Source organism: Mesocricetus auratus, unplaced genomic scaffold, assembly GCF_017639785.1.
Source record: "Mesocricetus auratus isolate SY011 unplaced genomic scaffold, BCM_Maur_2.0 Super-Scaffold_15014, whole genome shotgun sequence".
Taxonomy (NCBI): Eukaryota; Metazoa; Chordata; class Mammalia; order Rodentia; family Cricetidae; genus Mesocricetus; species Mesocricetus auratus.
The window spans coordinates 2,227,379-2,249,104 of NW_024429186.1; the positions used below are offsets into that span (position 1 = coordinate 2,227,379).

At 44.8% G+C, this 21,726-nt stretch overlaps 2 long non-coding RNA genes across 3 annotated transcripts in view; one reads left to right on the forward strand and one right to left on the reverse strand.

Moving 5' to 3' along the window:
• LOC110343612 overlaps positions 1 to 21,726 on the reverse strand; it is a 120,934-nt gene that overhangs the window by 45,832 nt on the left and 53,376 nt on the right. The window lies entirely within an intron of this gene.
• Positions 8,851 to 11,659, forward strand: LOC121139195. Of its 2 annotated transcripts, none has more exons than XR_005876046.1 (3): positions 8,851 to 8,973; positions 9,195 to 9,315; positions 10,500 to 10,848. It is a non-coding gene; the product is annotated as an uncharacterized LOC121139195 (long non-coding RNA). The 2 variants fall into 2 exon arrangements; XR_005876045.1 differs by lacking the exon at positions 8,851 to 8,973 and adding an exon at positions 11,187 to 11,659 and having other exon boundaries at positions 9,024 to 9,315; positions 10,500 to 11,083.

Sequence of the window (21,726 nt, forward strand, 5' to 3'; positions counted from 1 at the left end):
TGGAAAGATTTAGCTACAGCAGTATTGGAAGCTGGTCCTCAGTTACAGTGGAAAACATGGCAGAAAGAGGAAACTAGGGCCGTCGAATATGAAATAGGGCTAGAGGTATTGACATTCTCAAGACCAGTTTCTCAGTGAAGGCAAACAGGCTGACTTGCAAAGATGGTTTGGATTTGGTAATCATCCCTTTGGCCGTATGTCATCTAGCATCTTTGGATGCTTGGGATAAGGTCGGTGAATGAGGAAAGAGGACTGTGTCATTTACTAAAATTATACAAGGTCCAAAGGAAGGCTTCACTGATTCTTTTTTTTTTCAATGCTTAACGTCAGCTGTAAATAGAATGATATGAGGTCCAGCAGTTGGGCAAATATTAATTGAATCTTTGATTTTTGAAAATGCTAATTCAGAATGCAAGTGTGTGATTAGGTATTTAAAGGCAACATTGGCACCCACTGATAAATAGATCTGATACACTGCTGATATTGGATCTCATACTTATGATGATACTTTGATAGGAGAAGTGATTTCTAAAAATTTTAAGAAAAATCAAAAGTCCAGATGTTTTAATTGTGGTAAACAAGGTCATCTGAAAAGAGATAACAGGCAAGGCATTTCTAGAAACTGTTTTTTTTTTCTAGAGATAGTCCAAAAGAAGGCCCCAAATGATGGGGGAAGTCCTTCTGTATATATGTTTCTCTTATTGATTGATGAATAAAACACTGATTGGCCAGTAGCCAGGCAGGAAGTATAGGCAGGACTACCAGATGAGGAGAATGCTGGGTTGAGGAAGGAGAGAGAGGCCATGAAGAGAATTGCCATGTAGCTGTTGGGAAGATAGGACGCCAGACCCTTCTCTTATAAAATAAGACTGACCACGTGGAAATACTTAGACTAATAGAAATGGGTTAATAATTAAAAGAGAGCTAGCCAATAAGAAGCCTGAGCCATCGACCAAACAGTTTATAAATTATTGCAAGTACCTTTGTGTTTATTTAGGGCTAAAGGGTGGTGGGACCAGACAGAACAGAACCTCTGACTACACCAGTCTTTTGAAGAATGTAGGTGTGGCAAAGGCTAACACTGGACCAATGAATGCAGACTACAAGGGACAGACAAGGTAACCCTTTGCCATCAGAAAACACCTTAGGGGGCCTCTCTCAGATCCTCATGTCAAATTTGGTTCAATCATTCCCTGTCAGCATTGGAGAAACTCATCCACAGATCAGTTAAAACACTTAATGCCTGTTGTTAAAAAGCATACTGCTCTGGATGACAGAACAGCTTCAGTAGACAAAACAAAGTTTTCAGAAGAGACCAAAAAAAAAATCCAAATATTTTTTTGGCAAACTTCTATAATGATCAAAGACCAAAGCTAAAAATATAAATAAATGGTATTGCAGTTGAAGATTTTGATTGACACAGATACAGTTGTAACACCAATTTCATCAAAATTCTGGCATCCAGCTTGGTCTCTTCAGAAGGTAAATATTCAGTTTCTAGGGATTGGAACTTTATCTCAGGTAAAACAAAGTACACGGTGGGTCGAGTGTATAAGAACTAGGAGGACAGAGAAGAAAACTGAAGTCATAGATGGCTAACACAGCAAAGAATTTATGGGGAATTCAGCAATGGAAATACAGATTAACATTCCTCCAATCTCATAAACAAACCATAAAATGAAGAATGCTTCTGAGAGAAATATTAAAAGGTATTAAGACGAACAGTCACCAACTGTTTAGTTGTACATAAGCAGGGCACAACAGCTGTGGATGTTTCAAAGGTACCAACAGTACTACCTCTTAAAATGGTTAACTAGGAAACCTCTCTGGGTAGAAAAATGACTTTTGACATCAGAAAAATTAAAGGCACTAGAATGTTTGTTACAGGAACAGCTAAATGCTCAACACATTGAAGAATCAACCAGTACCTGGAATTCTCTTATGTTTGGCATTTAAAAGAAATCTGGAGCATGGAGAATGACAACAGATCTGAGAGATGTAAATAAAGTGATCCAACTAATGGGCTCTTTACAGCTTGGAATTCCCTTGCCTTCCTCATTACCTAGTGGATGGCCTATTATAGTGATCGATGTAAAAGACTGCTTTTTTATATTTTTTTCTATTCACAGTGTCACATTAATTCTCAATCTGTTATAAGATACCAGTGGAAGGTCTTGTCACAAGGTATGTTAAACACCTTGGGCCAGATGAAGCCTTTATCTAAGTCCTTATATTATTAATAAAAACTGCCGAGTCAGGCATTGGGCTTAAAAACCTGACAGATCAAGAAAGTGGTGGAGGAAAGACCAGCTGATCCTCTCTCTTTCTATGGTTGAAAAGACCCCAGAATCTTCTAAGCCTCTCCCTACTTGTTCCTGTGCCTCTCTCTTGGATTGTATTCTGAGTTCTCCAAAATCTCTATGACAAATTCTGGCCAACTATTCGTTGACTCCACCCCCGAATCAAGGCTAACTTTATTAACAGTCTCAAAGTGTCACAGTATAATTGAATATCCCACGGCAGCCTAGGGATGGGAAGCAAAGTCAAAAGAATCAGACGGAAGGTCACATAGCCAGTCAGCCTAGAGAGAACATAGAGCATCAGCAGAACTAAGGGAGACCCTGTCTCAAAAAGTGGAAGGTGAGAGCTGACTCCTTAAAGTTACCCTTTGACATGTACATGTATGTACATCATGGTATAGGCCTGCACTTGCTGCTTGTTGCCTGGTTCCCATGGAGCTGCACTGCAGTGCATAACACAATAGTATATTTATAGGTATTTGATGCCGCAACGATAAACGGCACACTTACTGAAAGTATAAGTAAGTATTTATTGTACAAATTACTCACAAAAACAAGCAACCCAGATGAGCCAACTATTTTTCCGCTGCCGAACTGGAAGCCGGAAAGAAGGCAAGACATTCTGCCAACAGTCTTTTATACCTTCCTCCATACATGCCCCTTGCCATGCCCAAAAGTGGGCCTGGCTAGTGACGTAGTTCACTGCCTACGTCCGAATATATCTTTAGTCATGACTAAAGTGGTGTGGTTAGCGGTGTGGTAAACCACCCTTTAATTACCTCATCTGTATGCACCTCTAATAAGTCACAAGGCTAATGACGGAGTACTGTTTCCTCCTACAGTTATTGATTTGTATAACCTTAAGAATTGCAAAAGAGCAGCAGAAACTTAGGATGCAACAGGAAGACAAACACTTAACCAGGGGGCACACACATGCACACACATGTGTATGAGTACCCGTGGGTATACACACCGATGTGCGCATGCACACACACACACACACTCTCTCTCTCTCTCAAATAAATAACTGAAAATTCTGGTGAGATTTCCTGGGGTCTGGGCCAGGTTGGTCAACAAAACTCTCAAAAGCGCTCTATGACCAAGAATCCAGAGCATAAGGCGAATAGGGGGGAAAAAAAGACACGTTAATGTATAAAATTAGGTTGGTGAGAATAAAGAGTTATAATAAAAGAGAGAGAGTTTGGTCGGGTTTTTTGTATGGTAATGCCCGCAGGCTCAGTGTTCCCAGCACGAAAGTCAGGGTGTCTGGTGTACAATTATATATATATATATATATATATATATATATATATATATATATACATATACATATATATATATATTCCAGAATCAGAGAAGGGGGTAGGTAAAACAAACTAGAATCATCTCTGTTCTTCCAGCTTGGCCATTGCTCAATTGAGTTTTAAATTTTACTTTCTCATGGTGTAGGAAGGGCCCTAACCTCGGGGGATGTAGCAGGAACCCGCTGAAATTGTCTACCCATGTCTTGGCAGCTCTCTGGATCTTCCAGAAGACATGTTGCTTTATTCAGAGGCAAGAATGACTAAAAAAGACTTCAGTGCCCACACGCTCTATTTTTAGTGGCTGCCTGTAGTGCAAAGGATAGAAAGGTCCTAAGCCAAGCAAGTGTTTGCCTAGTCTGCTGGAAAGAGGTCTCTTCAAAAGCCTTATAGGAAAGCACATGCATTCTCTGCAGAGAGTTGCTCTGATTCCTATGAATAGGGATTGCATGATTGGCATAACAAATTCCCCACCCAAGGTCCACCAGTGTCCAAGGGCAGAATCCCAAGAGCCTAAGCAGTTGGTGACAAAGAGGGTAGAAGAATGAGCACATGCCCAGGAAGCTCTGGAGGGCCACGGTGATGGGAGTTGTCTTTCTGTATATATGTTTCTCTTATTGGTTGATGAATAAAGGACTGTTGGCCAATAGGGCAACAAGGTAGGCGGGTCTAGGAGATGAGGAGAATTCTGGGAAGTGTAGGAAGAAAGCAGTTGGCATGTGAGCCAGGGAAGAGAGGATGGTAGTCAGGCATTCTCCGATAACATAAGGCCATGTAGAAATACATAGATTAGTAGTTATGGGTTAATAATTAAGACAGAGCTGGCCAATAAGAAGCCCTAGCCATCTGCCAACAGTACTATAATTAATATAATTCTCTGAGTGTTCATTTGGGGTAGATGCGGCAGTGGGCCCAGGCTGGCAAGAAGAACTATCCACAACAAATCCCACCATGCCAACTCAGAAGGCACAACCATTCTGGTTTTCTAGACTCCTGTAATCACGACTCCCTGTTGGATTGGTTGTCACTTCCCCTTTCAGGCAATCACTGCAATTGCCATCCACACTATTGGCTTGGATTTCTGACTTAATTGACCAGTCTTCTTCACTGAGTGTCCATGATATCTTCATTTTGTATCTAGTGGACCCATTACAATGCCTGGCACGCAGAAGACCATGAGATACCAAACGGAGTGAAGCCGCTAATTACCTGGATGTCTTTAAAAACAACCCACCAGGCCACACCTTCAATTAAATAAACTAAAAAGCTCGATGTGCAGTTCAGGCATTAGATTATAAGCTGTGGATAAACAGACCTATTTTTTAAGCCAAATTAAACAAGCAAGGGTGTGTGTGCATGTATGTGTATGCAAGGGTGTGTAAACTATCCCACGGTGATTCTACATTTGTCTTTTCTCTTCTGAAGCGCACATAGCCAGTAGAGTGCATACACCTTTCTCCTCAGTCTCCCTTCCCTGGCTAATCTCCAAGTACATAGGTAGCCTCTGTAAACATTGTGCCTGGGGGTTTGCTGCTCTCTGAAAAATACCCCCTTTCATGATCAGTGGGTTTCTCAGGAGAAGACCCAGATTCCCACCAACAACATATCCAGGGCTTGGCTCAGTTGCACTCTGTGAAGCTGTGAAGATCAAAAAGAAAAAAAAAAGCCTAGTCAATGTAACATAGTAAGGCAACAATGAGACCAGCATAGAGCATATCTGTATCAAATTTGGTCACTAGCAAGTGCTTCCTGGTCAGTTGTGGTTATGGGGTCAGACAGCCACACTAACTACTGTTTGAGATGATTAGTCTATATTTTACCCTTCTTCCCAGAGCACTATGGGAGTTTGCCTTATGGCTCTGAGTTTCCAGGTACATTCATTCAGGTGTCCTCCAGGGCTTGTCCCCAGGTATGTTAACGAGAAAGCAATATCTTACTCACTCACTGGAAACATTGTAGCTGGAAATCTGGTAATGGAAGGTTTTGGTTTATGCAAACCATAGGTTGTTTTACTGGTTTTCCAGACATCTTCACACCTACCCACACACCAGATAGATAGATAGACAGACAGACAGATAGACAGACAGACAGATGGACATGTTCATTTAGAACAACACTTCCCCATTCCTTTGAGAGGGAGCACCGACAGTCTCTTTCTCTCTGCCTCTCTTCCCTCTGCCAGCATAGAGAACAGGATCTGACACTAACCTAGGAAATGGTCTGGACCGTTAGGAAGAAACCACAAACACCACGCCCCATTGCTCTCTCCAAGCTCCTCTTGTCAACCCTGTTATCCACCCTGTGTTCTCCTACATGAAATAGTGACACGGCTCTCTGTGTGTTCTCCCTAACATGTCACTCTAGGTCACACGGACGCTGCTTAGATTAAGAACGACTAGTTTCCCTGTCTACCTTGTCTGTTCATCCACAGCTAGAGTCACCTGACTACCACCACCGCTGGTCCTTGACAAGTCCCACTGACCAGAACAGGGTTTCCATGGTGATGTCCACTGTGAGCTCCCTATCAGCTGTCAGTGGCTCTGACTGATGTTCCGGCCCCAGATCGTGTTTCTACAGTGTTCCTACCCAGCTAGCTCCCAGAGCTGAGACATGGCCAGTGGATGTCTTGCCTACAAGTTGGGCTGAATCGGGCACATCAAAGCCCGCTATACACCTGGAAGAGAACAGACTTTCTCAGGTCAGTGAAGAGCCAGGATGGGGAGGAAAAGATATGCATGTCAGTGAGGAAATGAGGAGAGAGGCAAGGTGGAGAATGAGGGCAGGGTGTCCCAGGGCAGGAACTGGACACAGGAAGTATGTTGCACACCGAGTAAAGGAAGAAGCTACCCCCCAGTTATTGTAGATGAAGCTCTGAGACCCCTCACTAAGCTTCCTGAGTGAGCTGTGTTTGGCCCTGGTCCCCGTTAGAGCTCAGGTTCATCTCCTTCCTGTCAGCCAGCCTTGTGCTACAGACAATCCTGGACACAGCTGCCTGCCAGGGATCTCCTCATGGTGCTCAGATAAGGTAACATCGGGTAGAGACCCGAGGAGGAGGCGATGGGTGTGTATGTGTATGGGAAAGGCATCCCTGTGAAAGAGACGGCAGGTAGGAAAGCCCTGGGCATGAGGGAATCTGGACTTGAGAGGTGCGGGGATTCAGGCGAGAGATGGAGCCTATGAGGCTGGGCTTGACAGGAGTGGGGTAAGGAGTCTGGATTCCACCCAAAGAAATAAACTAGAAATGTTTTCGAAAGCACACAGAATGAAAGAGTGAAGGGTGTAAGGGATGGGCAGAGAGAATGTGTGTCCAGAAAAACTGAGATGTGGTCCTGGCTCTGTCTGCACAGGGTGACCCACACCCACTGCAAAGTTCTCTTCCTCTCTTGCTATGGATCCTGTCTCTGTCCCCAGAAGCAGGCGCCCCAGGGAGAGCCCCAGCTCCTCCCCTCTCTGTCCACCTGGTCCATGCACAACTGATTCTATCTAGCCCTGTCTCCAGGTAGGTAAATCCTCCATGTCCACTTTTCCTGGCCCTGGAAGAGGGGGACGGAGAGACTACACAATGTTCTGGTATCTTAGGGCACTGTCCATTGTGTGGACGCGGGGACCGGAGAGGACAGGAGAGGGGAGCTGCTGCTGCTACTTTCAGGTGGAGCACAACCAAAGGACTGTCCCGAAGGACCACCTTCCCTCCCTCCCCTCTGGGGCTCCTCCCTCCCTCCCCCTCCTCCCCACTTGTGCTCCAGGTGTCACATTCCAGTCGTCAGTCAAGTGGCTCTGACTTTGCTCAGTGGCAAGAATCCTGACCAGATCCCAAGGTGTGGACGGCGGCCATGTCTGCCCGTCCTTCACAGCCCACCTGCAGTCCTGTGATCCTCGGTGATCTAACCTTGAGACTTCTTCATCTGGCTTGCAGAAGATCTCTACGGTCTAATTACAGCTAATGCAACACGAAGAAGAATAATCCCCTGTAGCAAATCTCTGTCCGGCACATCCAAAGTAGCTACTGGTAAAAGACTGTAACTGTGTGGGGAGGAGGGGTGTGTGTGTGTGTGTGTGTGTCTGCGTATAGGACTCTAAAGACAAATAATATAAAGGCTACAAATTGTTGAAAACTCCAGCTTCCCCAGGGCTCAGAGAAATATATATTGAAAGCAGCCAGCTTCCAGCGGTCAGAACCCCATGTTATTTAGAAAATGGAGGGAAATGGCTGTATCAAATATAAGCGATGATAATAAAAACTGCTGCGACCTTTTTGGAAGGGAAGCTAGCAAGAGCCAGCAAAATTTTCAAAAGCCGTGTGCCACCAAAGTCCTTTCCCTCCCCAGAATAAGTCCCTAGGAAATCGTCGGATGATTCCACAAGAACAGTTTACAGGAAAACAAGTCAAATCGTCCACAGGTCAAAACTGGCTGAACACACTGTATTGCATGCATGCCAAGGGACACTCTTTAGCCAGCAAAAATGATATAGTCACTGATGAGGAAATGGATTCATCAAACAGGAAGCGAAAAAGTTGGATCACAAAAGCATACAAGTAGTTTCAGATATAAGTTTCTGAGACTCTTGGTAAATGAAGAAAACATTTGGAAAACCTGTGTGCTAAAAGCAAGTCACTCTAGGCTTCCTCTGGATCGAGGGATAATGTGTGTGTGTGTTTTTTCTACTTCTCTGATCTTCCATCATCTCTAAATTTTAAGTGCTGAACATTCAGATAAAAACAGCAATACTGAAGGGCTCTGAGAAGGGAGATGGGTTGTGGTCTCCTCTCCCCTCCTCCCGCCATCTCCAGACAGGAGTAGGCTCCAGCTCTCTGGGACATGTGAGCTTCTATTCTGTTTTCAAAAGCTTCCAAAGAGGCTTCAACATTTCCCTTGACAGCTCATCCCTGGCTTTATCAAATCCACCCGAGAAAGAAATTTCTCCTATGTTTAACCTGAAACAGCAGTTCTGCCATTCGAACCATTGCTTTTTCTCCTCCGCCTAGTAGTGAGAAGAGAAAACAGTGGATGCCATTTGTCCTAATCAAAAGAAATTATTTTCCACGACATCTAAAATTCCACACACCCTTCAAGTTAAACAAGCACACACGCATACACACGCGCGCACACACGAATCACACATACCACCCACCCACACACACACAAATCAGGACATGTTACACTGGCAAAGTTTCATGACCATATGCTAAATTCTGGGCCCCAGGCTCCAAGGGAAGGAGCCCTTTGGAAACCCCAACCCTGTCCTTGTCTGCTCAGAATCGCTGCATGAGGTCATCCAATTTGTTCTTTCTAGTGATGGCACTTCCGGGAGCCTGCCTGGGCAGGAAGGAGGGCTGGAGACTTGCAGGAAGTTACCTTGGACTATTCCAGGTGGGTAGGGAGGTTCACACCCCAGACCTTGGCAGAGAACAACAGTTGGCTGGTCCCCAAGGCTGTGTGGAGGACACAGGCCAGCGAGAACCTCAGCTTTGACCTCCCTGGCTTCTGCTTCTCCGTTCTCTTTCTGTACCCTCCATCTTTTCCTACTAACTCTGTGGTCCTTAACCCTAACACAGCTGACAGGGTTTTTTTTTTTTTTGTTCATTTCTTAGGTGCTAAACACTCGGAAACACCGAAGGGACCCAGGATCCCTGCCAACAGGGTCTTTCGCAAGAGCTTACCTCTCTCCTCACTGAGCAGCATGGGGCCTGTGGATACCACCCTGGAAATCAGGTGGGAAGCTACACATGAGGGCTTTTCCCTCTCTCACAAAGCTGGTTGTCCTAGAGGCATCAACACGTATGGTTTTGTTCTCACCTACACACATAGAGAGGGCTGTTTCCTAGTCTTCTGGGAGCATGTGCTGGGTAGTTTTTTTTGTTGTTGTTGTTGTTTGGTCAGCTTGACTTAAGCTAGGGTCATCTGGGAATAGAGAACCTCAGTTGAAAAAAACAAAAAATAGCCTCTGACAGATTGGCCTGCATGCAAGCCCATGGGGCATTTTCTCGGGTAATGATTGATGTGGAAGTGCGGTGCCACCCACAGTGACCCTGGCTGGTGTCAAGAAGCAATGGCAGCAAACCATTAGATGACGCTCCTCCCTGGCCTCTGCTTCAGTTTCTGCCTCTAGAGTTCTCGCCCTGATCTCCCTTCATGACGGACTGTGATGCCCTTTCTGCTTCAGGTTGCTTTGGTCTTGGTGTTTTACTACAGCAACAGAAAGCAAATTGCAACAGTGCCTTACAGACAGATGGGCTCCTGTCTTTAAGGACTCAAGAGCCTCTCCAAGCAGACAGGCTCCGCCTTCACATTGGGGAGTACTTCCCTTCCCTGGCTGCGTGCTGTGTTTTCCCTGCGTTCTTCCGGCTGCCTACATCTGTAAACTCTCTCCTCCTCCAAACAAGCACATAAGCTCAAGGCACTGTCTCTCACAGATGAAGAGACCGAGGCATGGAGGATGGTCAGAGGCAGCAGAGACCTTGAGCTCACTGGCTAACCAGCCTAAGACAGTGAGTGAGCTCCAGGCACAGTGAGAGACTCTGTTAGCAAGAAAACACTGCTGAGAGCAACAGGAAGATAGCTAATGCCATCCTCCATCTTCCACATGCACACAATGAGAACACACACACACACATACACGCATACACATGCATACACACGCATACACACGCGCGTGCACACACACGCATACACACACGCGCACACACACATACACACGCATACACATGCATACACACGCATACACACGCATATACACACACACACGCATACGCACGCATACACGCGCGCGCGCACACACACACACCACAAGCACACAAAATAATGTTAAACAAATTTTTTTTCCAAATATCCCAAAGCAACTGCGTTTGATAACCATGGTGTTGAGTTGGATTTTTTTTTACATTTTTCCCCCTCAGTTTGTTGAACGCTGGCTAGCTGCTGGGTGAGGACGGCGGTCCGAGGGCGGTGCTGATGAGAAATGTCGTTTGCTCTGGCCTCCTGAATCTGGTTTGTGGTGGGTGCTGTGGATCCATTCAGGTGGCGGTGGCATTGCACTGCACGGCTGCCGTCTGGATGCTTACTGTGCGACACACACGCACACCAGCCCAGAGCACCACACCATCCCAACTTCACCACACCTGTGAGATAAGCCCTTTTTCACTTTGAGCCTGCCTCGGGTCTGAAACACTAAAAAACGGGGGAGTGTTAGGAGACACACAACTTGTCAAAAAACACAAAACAAAACAAAAGCACCTCACAAACCAAGTCTGCTTTGTCTATACTCTTGTCTGCCTGGTCATAGTTAGGTTCTCTGGAGGGGTTTGTCTCTTGTCACTTTCAGACCACAGCTAAGTCCCACCGATGCTGGGATGAGATTCTGCACGCTACTGTCAGGCTCGGGAGAGATGTGGCACTGTGGACTCGACACTTCTTTTGAACCCAAATGTAGTCCTTCAGTAAATTGAAATTAAAGGGAAAAAAAGATGCTCAGACACTTTTGGTGAGGAACGAGACTCATTAACATTCTGAAGCATGGGTATGCTTGACTCTCATCAAGTTCAACATGCAGTGACAATGAGACAGGAATTTCATTATGTGCTCAGCAGGGAGCCTAACACTGAAGCAAGGACCTCTTCATCCAGTACGAGAATGTCCCATGGGAGCATCCCGAGGAAGAATCATCAAAGTTGAGTCTGAAGTTAACTCTCACTACCAAGTGGCTGTATAAGCCTTAAAACACAAGTTGGTAGAACCTGTGCGTCTTTTACAAACTGATTTATCTTCTTTTTTTTCTACTTTTAAAGTCTTTTTAAAAGACATGTGGGTGTTTTGCCTGCATGTCTGTATGCCACACATATTTGGCATTGGAGAAGGCTAGAACAAAGTGTCAGGCCCCTTAGGAATGGAGTTATGGATGGTTGTAAGCCACTATGTGGATACCTGGAATTAAATGGCAGTCCTTTGGAAGAGCAGCCCGGTGCTCTTAAACACTAGTCCGTCTCTCCAGCCACTGCCTTTATCTTTAAAAATGCTGCTATAGGCTGGGTGGTGGTGGCGCATGCCTTTAATCCCAGCACTCGGGAGGCAGAGGCAGGTGGATCTCTGTGAGTTAGAGACCAGCCTGGTATACCGAGCGAGTTCTAGGACAGCCTCCACAACAATACAGAGAAACCTTGTCTCGAAAAAAAATGCTGTTATAGAAAACTCTTTTCTGGTTCAGCTACTAATGGAGCTGTCGTTTTCAAATGCAGATCGCTTGGTTTGCACCAACAAGGTAAAGGTAGTTGCTGCCAAGGCTGGAAACCCAAGGACTATCTGTGGACAAACATGGTGGACAGAGAGAACTGGCTCCTGAAAGTTGTCCTCTGATCTCCACAGACGTGAGATGACATGCATGTACAGACACGTATGTGCTCATTACATACATATGAAAAATGAGTGCATTAAAATTTAAATTAAAAACCTAAAATGATGTCAGTTGGTGGCGGCACAGCCTTTGATCCCAATGCTTGGGAGGCAGAGGCAGGTGGATCTCAGTGAGGTCAAGGCCAGCCTGGTCTACAGAGTGAGTTCCAGGTCAGCCAGGACTGTTACACAGAGAAACCCTGTCTCAAATAAACAAGACAAAATAACAACAACAACAAAACCTTAAAATGAGTAGACAAAGATATTGATAGGAACCCAGAGCTTGTAGCTCAGTGGTAGAGCACGCCCCAAACTGACTAGTTCTAAAATACTTTGTGGCTTAGTCTAGGAGCACACGCAAAGAGTAAACCTACTTGTCTGTACATGCATGTACACACAGGGGCACTCTTAGGGTTGTCCATGTTTCTGGTTCACTTCAATCAGCCACATTATTGGGATGGTTCGGCTCCAAACGATCTCATGCTCTTTCAAAAACTAAGATTTGCCTACTATCAACACTGTCATCATCAAAGAGAACCAAAGTAACACGGCACAGGCCCAGCAGGGGGATTCCCAAAGAACAGTTCCCCAGATGTCTTGAGAAATAACTAGAACACCCAAGATGCACACTTTCAGATGCATGCATACACATATGGATGATTTTTTTTCTAAGACTTGTGTTCCGCTGTTTCCACAAAGGCTTGAAGCAATCACCGGTAATTTAAAGTCAGCCACATTGGTGTATCACAGTATCTTGTATGATAAAAATTGCTATGAAATGATTATTTTTGTTCATATATAGGGAAAAACATAAAGCTTTGTGAAGAGCAGGGAAAAAAGGGTGATATTTGGCTTAAAAACATAAAACTGCTTTTTCTATGAGTTTAATGTGATAAAAAAAGACATCAGAAGCAAATGGGACCAAGAGAAATTGTTTTAAATTTTTGTAGAACAAAAGAAACACATGAAGGAGTTGGAAAGGGCCTCCACGACAGTGGTGATGCTGGTTGGGACTTGGAGTGACTGTGGTAGTAAAAACACCAAGGCTGCTTTGGGAAATGGATGACTAAAAACTGAAGCATAAAGTTGCCATGCAACTCAGGACCTCTTCCCAGGTTCTTTGTCTCAAGGGAAATAATATTACATGTCTGCACGGAGACTTGTATGTTCAAAGACCTGTTCCAGTAGTAATAGTCAAAAGTGGAAATAACTCAATTCCACGTCTGTCAGTGAATGACCAGACTAAAAAAATGTGGTAGATTCATTAGCAGGTTTTCACTTGGCACTAAAGAATGGATGAAGTTCTGAAACATACCCAGAGAAAACTTGGAAGCACACTAAAGAGAGCTGGCCACAAAGACCATATGTTTTGGAACCCATGTATATGTATACATATATATATATATATACATATATATATATATATATATGCAATATCCATAACACAGGAAACCAACCTACAGAGTTTGAAAATAGCTCTTTGTTTACCTGAGGGACTGAGCAGAAAGTTTGTTAAGTCAAGCAGAAGGCTATACCAATTATGACAGTGGTGCTCTTAAAGATTATTGTGGAGACCAGGGGTGGTGGTCCATTCCTGCCTGTCAATCCAGGACTATAATCTCAGACCTTAGGAGGGACAGCTGTGAGTGTAAGGTTAGCTTTGGCTGCACCGTAAGACCCTGTTTCAAAAACTAAACAGCAACCTCAAGGAGATTGTTGAGAGCTTTGTGCAGATCTATAAATCCACCAAGACTCATTCGACTTTATGCATAAAATAATAGATGTCCCTTAACAATGGTGCTTTAAAAACGACAAGGCTAGTTTCACTTTCTTGGTCTTCTGGTTCCAATTCGTAACAACGAGCAAAGACATTGACAAAGTTGCATAGCTATTACCACAATGTGGAGTCTATTTTGTGCAGAATAAGAATAAAATGCAAGAAATAGGCTGAGACAGGTGGATGTCTGTGTTTGAGGCCAGCTTGGTCTACATAGAGAAATTCTGTCTCAAACAAACAAACAAACAAACAAAAAAGAATAAATTAAAAATGGTATTTGTCATAAATGAAAAGTTTACTTAAATTGAAGACTTTATAGGCATCTACAGGAAAGTGGCAGGAAGTCTCTATAGAAGCCGGCAAAGGCCTGAGCAAACTGGTTCACTGTCCCCTTGCAAAACAAAATCAGAAGTGCAGTCACCTTTGGCCATCTGCCAGGGATGAGTCACAGATGCCCCTGGACACCAAATCAGCAGGTCCTTGCATAAAATGGCCTCAGATTTGCATGTAATTTGCACACATGCTTTCATATATTTCAGAAGCTCTCTGGATGACACAATGTAAATCGTTGCTTTACATATTATCTAACGGATGATAACACTAGGAAAAAGGGGTGAATGTATTCGAAGCAAATGTAGCTTTTCCGACCCGCAGTTAATGTGACGGGGAACTCATGAACACAGGGGACTGAGAGATGCCCAACATGAACCAAAAAACCTGCACTTGAGAAGTGGCAATTTTCACGTATTGAAACGGCAAAGTTCTTAAATAGGATGCTACATACCAACATGGATATGGCGAGAGAAGTCCTCTCTGTGGCGTTCGATTAAACACAAAGAAGGACATCCCCTTAGGAAAACAACTGGGCATTTGTCCCAAAGCCTAACGATGACTTATGACAGCTAATCTTCATTGTCAACGTGACTAGATTTGGAATCACTACACCCCCTGGGAACGTCTGGAGATGGGTCCCCAGGGGGAGACACATCTTAGATGTGAGTAGCTCCCTCCCTCACAGGCTGAATATAAACGGAAAAGAAGATGTGAGTGGAAAAGCAGCGTTTGAGTCTCTCCGCTTCGAGCATGACTGCAGACCCGGTGCGTCCAGCTACCTCTCATTCCTGCTGCCTTCCCAGCAGCAGGATGGACTAATTTTCCACATTGTGAGCCAAAGGAAACCCTTCCTCAAGTTTCTTTTATCACATGTCTTGCCACAGCAATGAGAAAAGTAACTGACATAGACGTATGATCCTTAATTAAACAATTTCAGCTCCAATAAATGAAATACTAGCTTAAGGTACTCGTTTAACACACAAACACAATACACAGAGGCATTTACTTGGGTGGTCGTTGTATCTATAAATAACAACGGACTGTCTAGCAAGCGGATGTAGCAAACTAGCTGTCTTAGTTTGGGGAGGAAAGGGTTTATGTCATCTTACATCTCACAGCCCATCATCCCCGGGAAGTCAAGGAAGAGCCCACAAGCACACAAGGCAGGAACCTGGAGGTACCTGATTCAGAGGCCATGGGGGAGTGCTGCTTCCCAGCATGCTCAGCCTACTTTCTTATGGTACCCAGGACCAGCAGCCAGGGGTGGCCCCTCCCACATCAGTCGTCATGAGCTAACTCCTCCCACACCAGTCACCATGAGCTAGCCCCTCCCACATCAGTCATCATGAGCTAGCCCCTCCCACACCAGTCGTCATGAGCTAGCCCCTCCCACATCAATCATCACAAGCTAGCCCCTCCCACATTAATCATCACAAGCTAGCCCCTCCCACATCAGTCGTCATGAGCTAGCCCCTCCCACATCAGTCGTCATGAGCTAGCCCCTCCCACATCAATCATCATGAGTTAGCCCCTCCCACATCAGTCATCATGAACTAGCCCCTCCCACATCCATCATCATGAATATCAGGACAATGCACCACAGGCTCGTCTCCAGGTCAGTCTGGTAGGACCATTTTCTTAATTGAGATTCACTTTTGTGGACAGTTGACACAAAACTAGCCACCACACTAGTCCACACTCATAAAGGAATATCAAAAGACCCATTAAGAACATCTATAAGGAGTTAGTAGTACCACCAGGGGGCACTTGAGTTATCCATACCTAATGGGAGGGAGGACACAAAATGTTAGGATGTAAACTGTTAAATGAGAAAAGTCACAGTGTGATCCAGTATCATCTCAATTGGTGAAATGTAGGACAAAGCCTGGAGGAAATTATACATCATATATGTTATACATAAAACTACTGACCGCCTATTTCCACCTCGATGTAGGAGGGATTTTTCAAGTATTCATTGAAATCGTACATCTATAACCAGAAACACAGTCTAGTATGTTCTTAAACACAGTCTAGCACAACCTTCAAAGCAAAGGACCACAGGTGGATACTCTAGACTAGGGCACTGCTCTAATCACTACAACCTTACCTCTCAGAAGCTGGTACTAACTTAAGGGGCATGATGAACTGGCATGACACATTAAGGCTGCAGCTAACTAGAAGGCTATCTCCTTATGGTTCCTAGGCTGTTTAAACCACCAGTAAACTGACAAGCTGGCAACAGTAAAGTACTTTGCTAGTAAAAAGTTAGCAAGCCATCTATGAACGCACTGTCATTCTTATTCCTATTACCCGAAGATTACCTGTTGCATTTGATCACAGCTTAGCAGAGCAAGGACTGCCTGCCTCAAACCACAAGAAACCAGTCAATTAAGTCAGCTCAGACCCAAAGTCAGTCAATTCAATGAAACAAGTAAGGCTTTTTTTCTTTTTAAGTGTCAGTTGGCATGGCATGAGGTGAAATTGACTGACTGAGCTCCCCAGCTTCCGACTGACTTGCATAGCATTCTGAACACGCCAACATGCAGCCACTTTGCTTAAACATGTATCCTATTTCCAGCTACATCATCTCATCAGAGCCAATACGATCGTTTTGAAACGTCCTATAAATTATCAAGAGACCACTCCAGGCCCACTGACAATCGCCCAAAAGGCAGCCTAGGTGAACTCCAGCAATGAATGGCAGATGGCCCCTAGCCTGGGACTAGAGTAGATATATTCAGGAAAAGGGTTCTCAAATTTTGGGAAAAGACAAATTAAAAAAAATTAACTTTCCAAATCCCATTCTAGTATAGCTGGGTTGTTTTTTATTTATCTCCTTTTTTGTTTTTGACACAGGATTTCATTATGCAGTCAAAACGAACTTCAAACTCAAGACCCTCTTGCATGGGCTTATAGAGTACTATGATCACAGGCAATTGAGACTATACTGCTGAAACCCTGTTCTTTTTTTCCCCCTTGAGACAGGGTTTCTCTGTGTAGCCCTGGTTGTCCTGGAACCAGCACTCCGCAGACCAGGCTGACCTCCAATTCAGAGATCCACTTGCCTCTGCCTTCCAAGTGCTGGGATCAAAGGCTTGCAAGATCATCATCTGACCCCTATTTTTTTAAATCATATTTTGAAAAAGGAAACTTTTTATTCGAGTTGTCGACACAAACTTCCCTTGGAGAATTACAAAATGATACAATTTGACAAGAAAATTCACATTTCTTGAGGAAAAGGAAGTTACTTTTCACAAACTGTATTTTTTAACTTTCTTTTTACTTATTGTTTGCGTCTTTTACATCTTGATCCCACCCTTCTCCCATTCCCCTTTCATCCTCCCTCTGCCCCTGCAACCTCCCCACAAAATAAAACAATGAAATTTAAGAGAAAAAAGGGGGAAAGGAAGAAAGGGAAAATCTCATCATGGAAGCTGCAGTGTGCACAGTGAGTCACACAGTAAGCCCCTTTATCCTGTAAAGGGATAAAGTAAACAGCATTTTTACATGCGGGGGTTCATCACAAAGAGTGGTCTGGTTCAAGGCCTCTGGTCTCTGCTACACCACTGATGTTGGGATCTCCCTGAGACTCCTTCACTGAGATTTCCTGGACATCCCATTTCTACCCTGTGCCATGACTCTCACTGTGGTCTACGTGTTTGTGTCCCACCCTGAATTCAAATGTTAAATCCTCAGTCCATGAAGGTGGTATTTGGATAAAGAGTATTTGGAGATATTCAGATCATGGAGAGCAAAGCCACTGTGCATGAGATTAGTATCCTTATTTAAAAAGAAAAGCGAAACCGCTTGCTGTTGGAGGTTGTCCTACTATGTATATATGTATATGTTTCTCTTATTGGTTGATGAATAAAACACTGATTGGCCAATAGAGGCAGGAAGATAGGCAGGGCTAGGAGATGAGGAGAATTCTGGGAAAGGTAAGGCAGAGAGAGACAGCGAAGAGACGCCATGAAGAGACCAGGAAGATAGGACACTCTAGGCATTCTCTGGTAAGATAAGGCCATGTAGAAATACATGGGTTAATAAGAGAGAGCTATCCAGTAATACTCCCTAGCCATTGACCAACAGCTTTATAATTTATAATATAGTGTCTGTGTGTTTATTTGGGGCAAATCAGCTGCAGGACCAGGCTGGAAAGAAACCTGCCTACGGCTTGTGTTTCTTCATGAAGTCAGAATGAGAACCTAGCTAGCTGTGAAGAATCAGGCCATCGCCAGAAATTGAATCTGCTGGTGCCTTGATTTTAGATGTCTAGCCTCCAGAACAGTGAGGAAGGAAATTCTGTTGTTTGTGTAAGTGGACAAGTCTCTAACATTTTGCTACAGTTGCCTAAATGGACTAAGTACCTCTCCCGGCCACGCCTCTGCAGCAAACTTGTTAGTTTATTATTTGACTTACCCTGTGTGCTGCTTGTGCCTGTGGGCCCCTCCCTGGACCTTGACTTTACAATTCCTGCCTGGAAGCTGGGATACTGTTATCAAGAGGAATGAAGAGTAGATATGACACATCCAAACCAGCCAGCGCCCATTATCACCTGTTGTTATCTCTCCCCCCCTTTCCAGGCTCACCCATGGAAAAGGAGACACACTTTCTAATCTACAGTTTCCCATGCAGTTTAGGATTCCACGCAGATCATACACATTAACAGCGCTTTTAAAAAACATTCACGTTAGGAGTCTGGTCTCTTTCAGCAAAAGCTCCCTGAGAGAGTAGGGGACTCCCGATTACTTCACCAGCCCATCCTCAGAGGGGCAAATGCCGTGCCTTGCAGATCTGCTACCAGAAAACACTGAACATGCCAAGGATCAATCGGAAAATGGAAGACACAAAGTGGGCGAAAGTAAACAGATGGGATCTCAGAATATGTAGGAGCCAGAATACATTATCATGCAAGAAATGTTAACCTCAGTTTCCAGGTGATCTGAGCAGACACGATTTCCACATAATCTCTCTTAGTGACAACAGAGAGTGCTGGGCTGTTTTTATTTTCTTTTATCAAAAAAGGCCCAAGGACAGGTTAAGCCAAATCAATTTTAAGGGAGAGAGATAAGTGTGGGAAGCAAGTCACCCATTATGGGTATCTGGGCTGCTGCACAAAATTCCTTCTGAGAAGATACTATGGAGTTTGCACATACAATTAGGGAGACTCTGCCAGAGGATGTGAGGGGATGGATAGGCTCAGGACTGTGGAGAAATTCCATTCCAAAGCACCATTCCCTCCTACCCCTTCAGGAAAGAGGCAGCCCTTGGGACTGGTTGGGCTGGTTGTCAAACAAGATTAATTGGAGAGGAAAAGCCACTGGGGTTTTGGTCATGATAAATGTGTGTGTCTACAGCATGTGTGTGTGTGTGTGTAGTGAGAGAGAGAGAGAGAGAGAGAGAGAGAGAGAGAGAGAGAGAGAGAGAGAGAGAGAATAGCAGGGTGGTCACCACCATTGGCAAATTCTTTCTCTTCTCCCCAAACGTGTAACTGGAACTCACAGGGCGGGCGTTGGAGCAAGCCTCTATCTGCTAGCCCTCTCTGGGCAGCTGGGGAAGGATGTGTGCATTCACGCACAGGGGCCTGCAGCTGGCATTTGCCTCACGGCGACCATCCTAACCTGGAAGAAGCAGGAGGGTCATTCTCCACCAGAACAAAAGGCCAAGGAGGCAGAGATATTTTTATCAAAGGGATTCAACTTCCCAGATGACCTCATTCCAAAGAGCTGCAGAGTCCAGATAAGCATTCCTGGGCTCTGGCAGAGGGCCTGCCAAGGAGGGGAAAGGGACAGGAAGCTGCCTTTTTGTAAATATTCATCTTCCTTAGGCTGAAGGACAGGACACCTGCAGCCAGCGGAAGTCATGGTGTCCCAGGCAGGTTCCTGCCAACGCCATGCAAAGTCAAAGGAAGGTCTCGTCACCTCCAAACAAGGTCTACTTAGCCCACCTGGACCCCATGTGGGGTGTTTCCTTCTGTGTCCCCACCGTAGCCCTCCCTATTACCATCCAGATAGATTTAGAGGCCATTCTTAAACTTTTTCTTTCTTTGTACTCTCAGGAAATGCAATATCCCAGAGAGTAGGGATGGACAACGAACTGGTAGATCTCAGAATATGATTATAAGATTATGAAGAAATTAAGGGAGGCCTCTAAGGATTTTTTCAGTTTGGGGCCCTTTCCGAATTAGAGACAGTTCAAGTCCCAGAGTTCCCTATCCTGGAAGAGTCCACAGGCTTGTCTGAAGTCACAGAAACCGAAGACAATGATCCCATGGTTAAGTGCTGTGATGTTAAGTTTGCCCTTGGGAATCTTGCTAATACTGCCACTACTGAAAGTTGGTGGGAAAAAAACAGATAATCTTCCAAAACTTCATTTTACTATATGAGTTTTGCTCTAGATTTTGTTGATTTATTTAATATTTTCACTCCATATCTGTGTTCCGGAAGAATTTTGAGCAGCAATGGACACTTCAGTCTGAGGGTTTGATTCCAACATTGTGTCTTTCATTCCTAAGAGAGCTGCTTGCTCCACGTGGCTATCGGGCACTCATAATGAAACAAGTGGCCAAGGAGCGGACTTTTAAATATGGCTACTTTCGTTTCGTCCCAACAGGCCCAGAGGCTGGTGGTCACCAGAGACAGACACACTTTCAGACTTCAGTAGATGTGGCTGGGTCCACCAACACTGGGAACTTAACAAACTGAGGTTCATATTGTAACAAGGACGGCAACTTCTGCCTGCCCATTGGACCCACTCAGTCTTGAAAATCCGCAAGAAAGTGAGGCTACTTAGGTGCAGCAGTGGAACAGGCAGGAAGCGTAGCTATAACCGAAGAGCATGAGCAAACCAAAGAGCAAGGGAGGGGGAGGAGCTCACGAAGCAGGTTCAAACTCCATTCCTCCTCCTTAAGCATTTGAGAAAAACAGAAAGTCTATGAACTCCAAAACTTTACCCCGCTTCAGTAAACCTTTCCCTAAACGTTTCACTTATGCTCCGCATCAATTCTAAGGTATCCAGCAATCTGGAATGACGTCAGACTCATTTAACGTATGCTTGGCATCGGTTCCAAGGTATCAAGCAACCCTGAATGGCGGCCAGACTCTGTGACGAAGCTTCGCGCTTTGCTTTGGAGCCCAAATGCGCCCATGCAGGACGGAGATGTGCATTGAAACACTCAAATCACTTGATTTAGCCACACATACAAAAGGCTACAAGGGGCAGAGAGTACTGAAAACGTGGTCGTGTCGGCTGCTCTCAGCAAGGGAGGCTTTTGTTGGGAATCGGAAAGCTTGACACAAGTACTCCGTAATTCTCAGGACAAGTTAGCCCGGCTTCCACCAGCCTGGCCTCTGCCTTCTTCTAGAAACATATTTCATGAGACCTGCCTGAAGGGACCAGACTCTCACCCAGTCCCCCTGTTTTGGCAGCCATGACAGGCTGCAGAAAAGACCCTGGGAGACCAAGGCCCCTGACCCAGAAGCATGTGCTGAGTCCCTGACCTTGCCCAACCTTCTAGTAACTAGGAAGCCAGAAACCTTCTGTGTGGTGAGAAACCAATCAGAAGTTAGCTTGCTGGGCTGGGGAATGTGCCTTAAGGTAACAGTGGAGTGCAGAGCTTAGCAACCGCC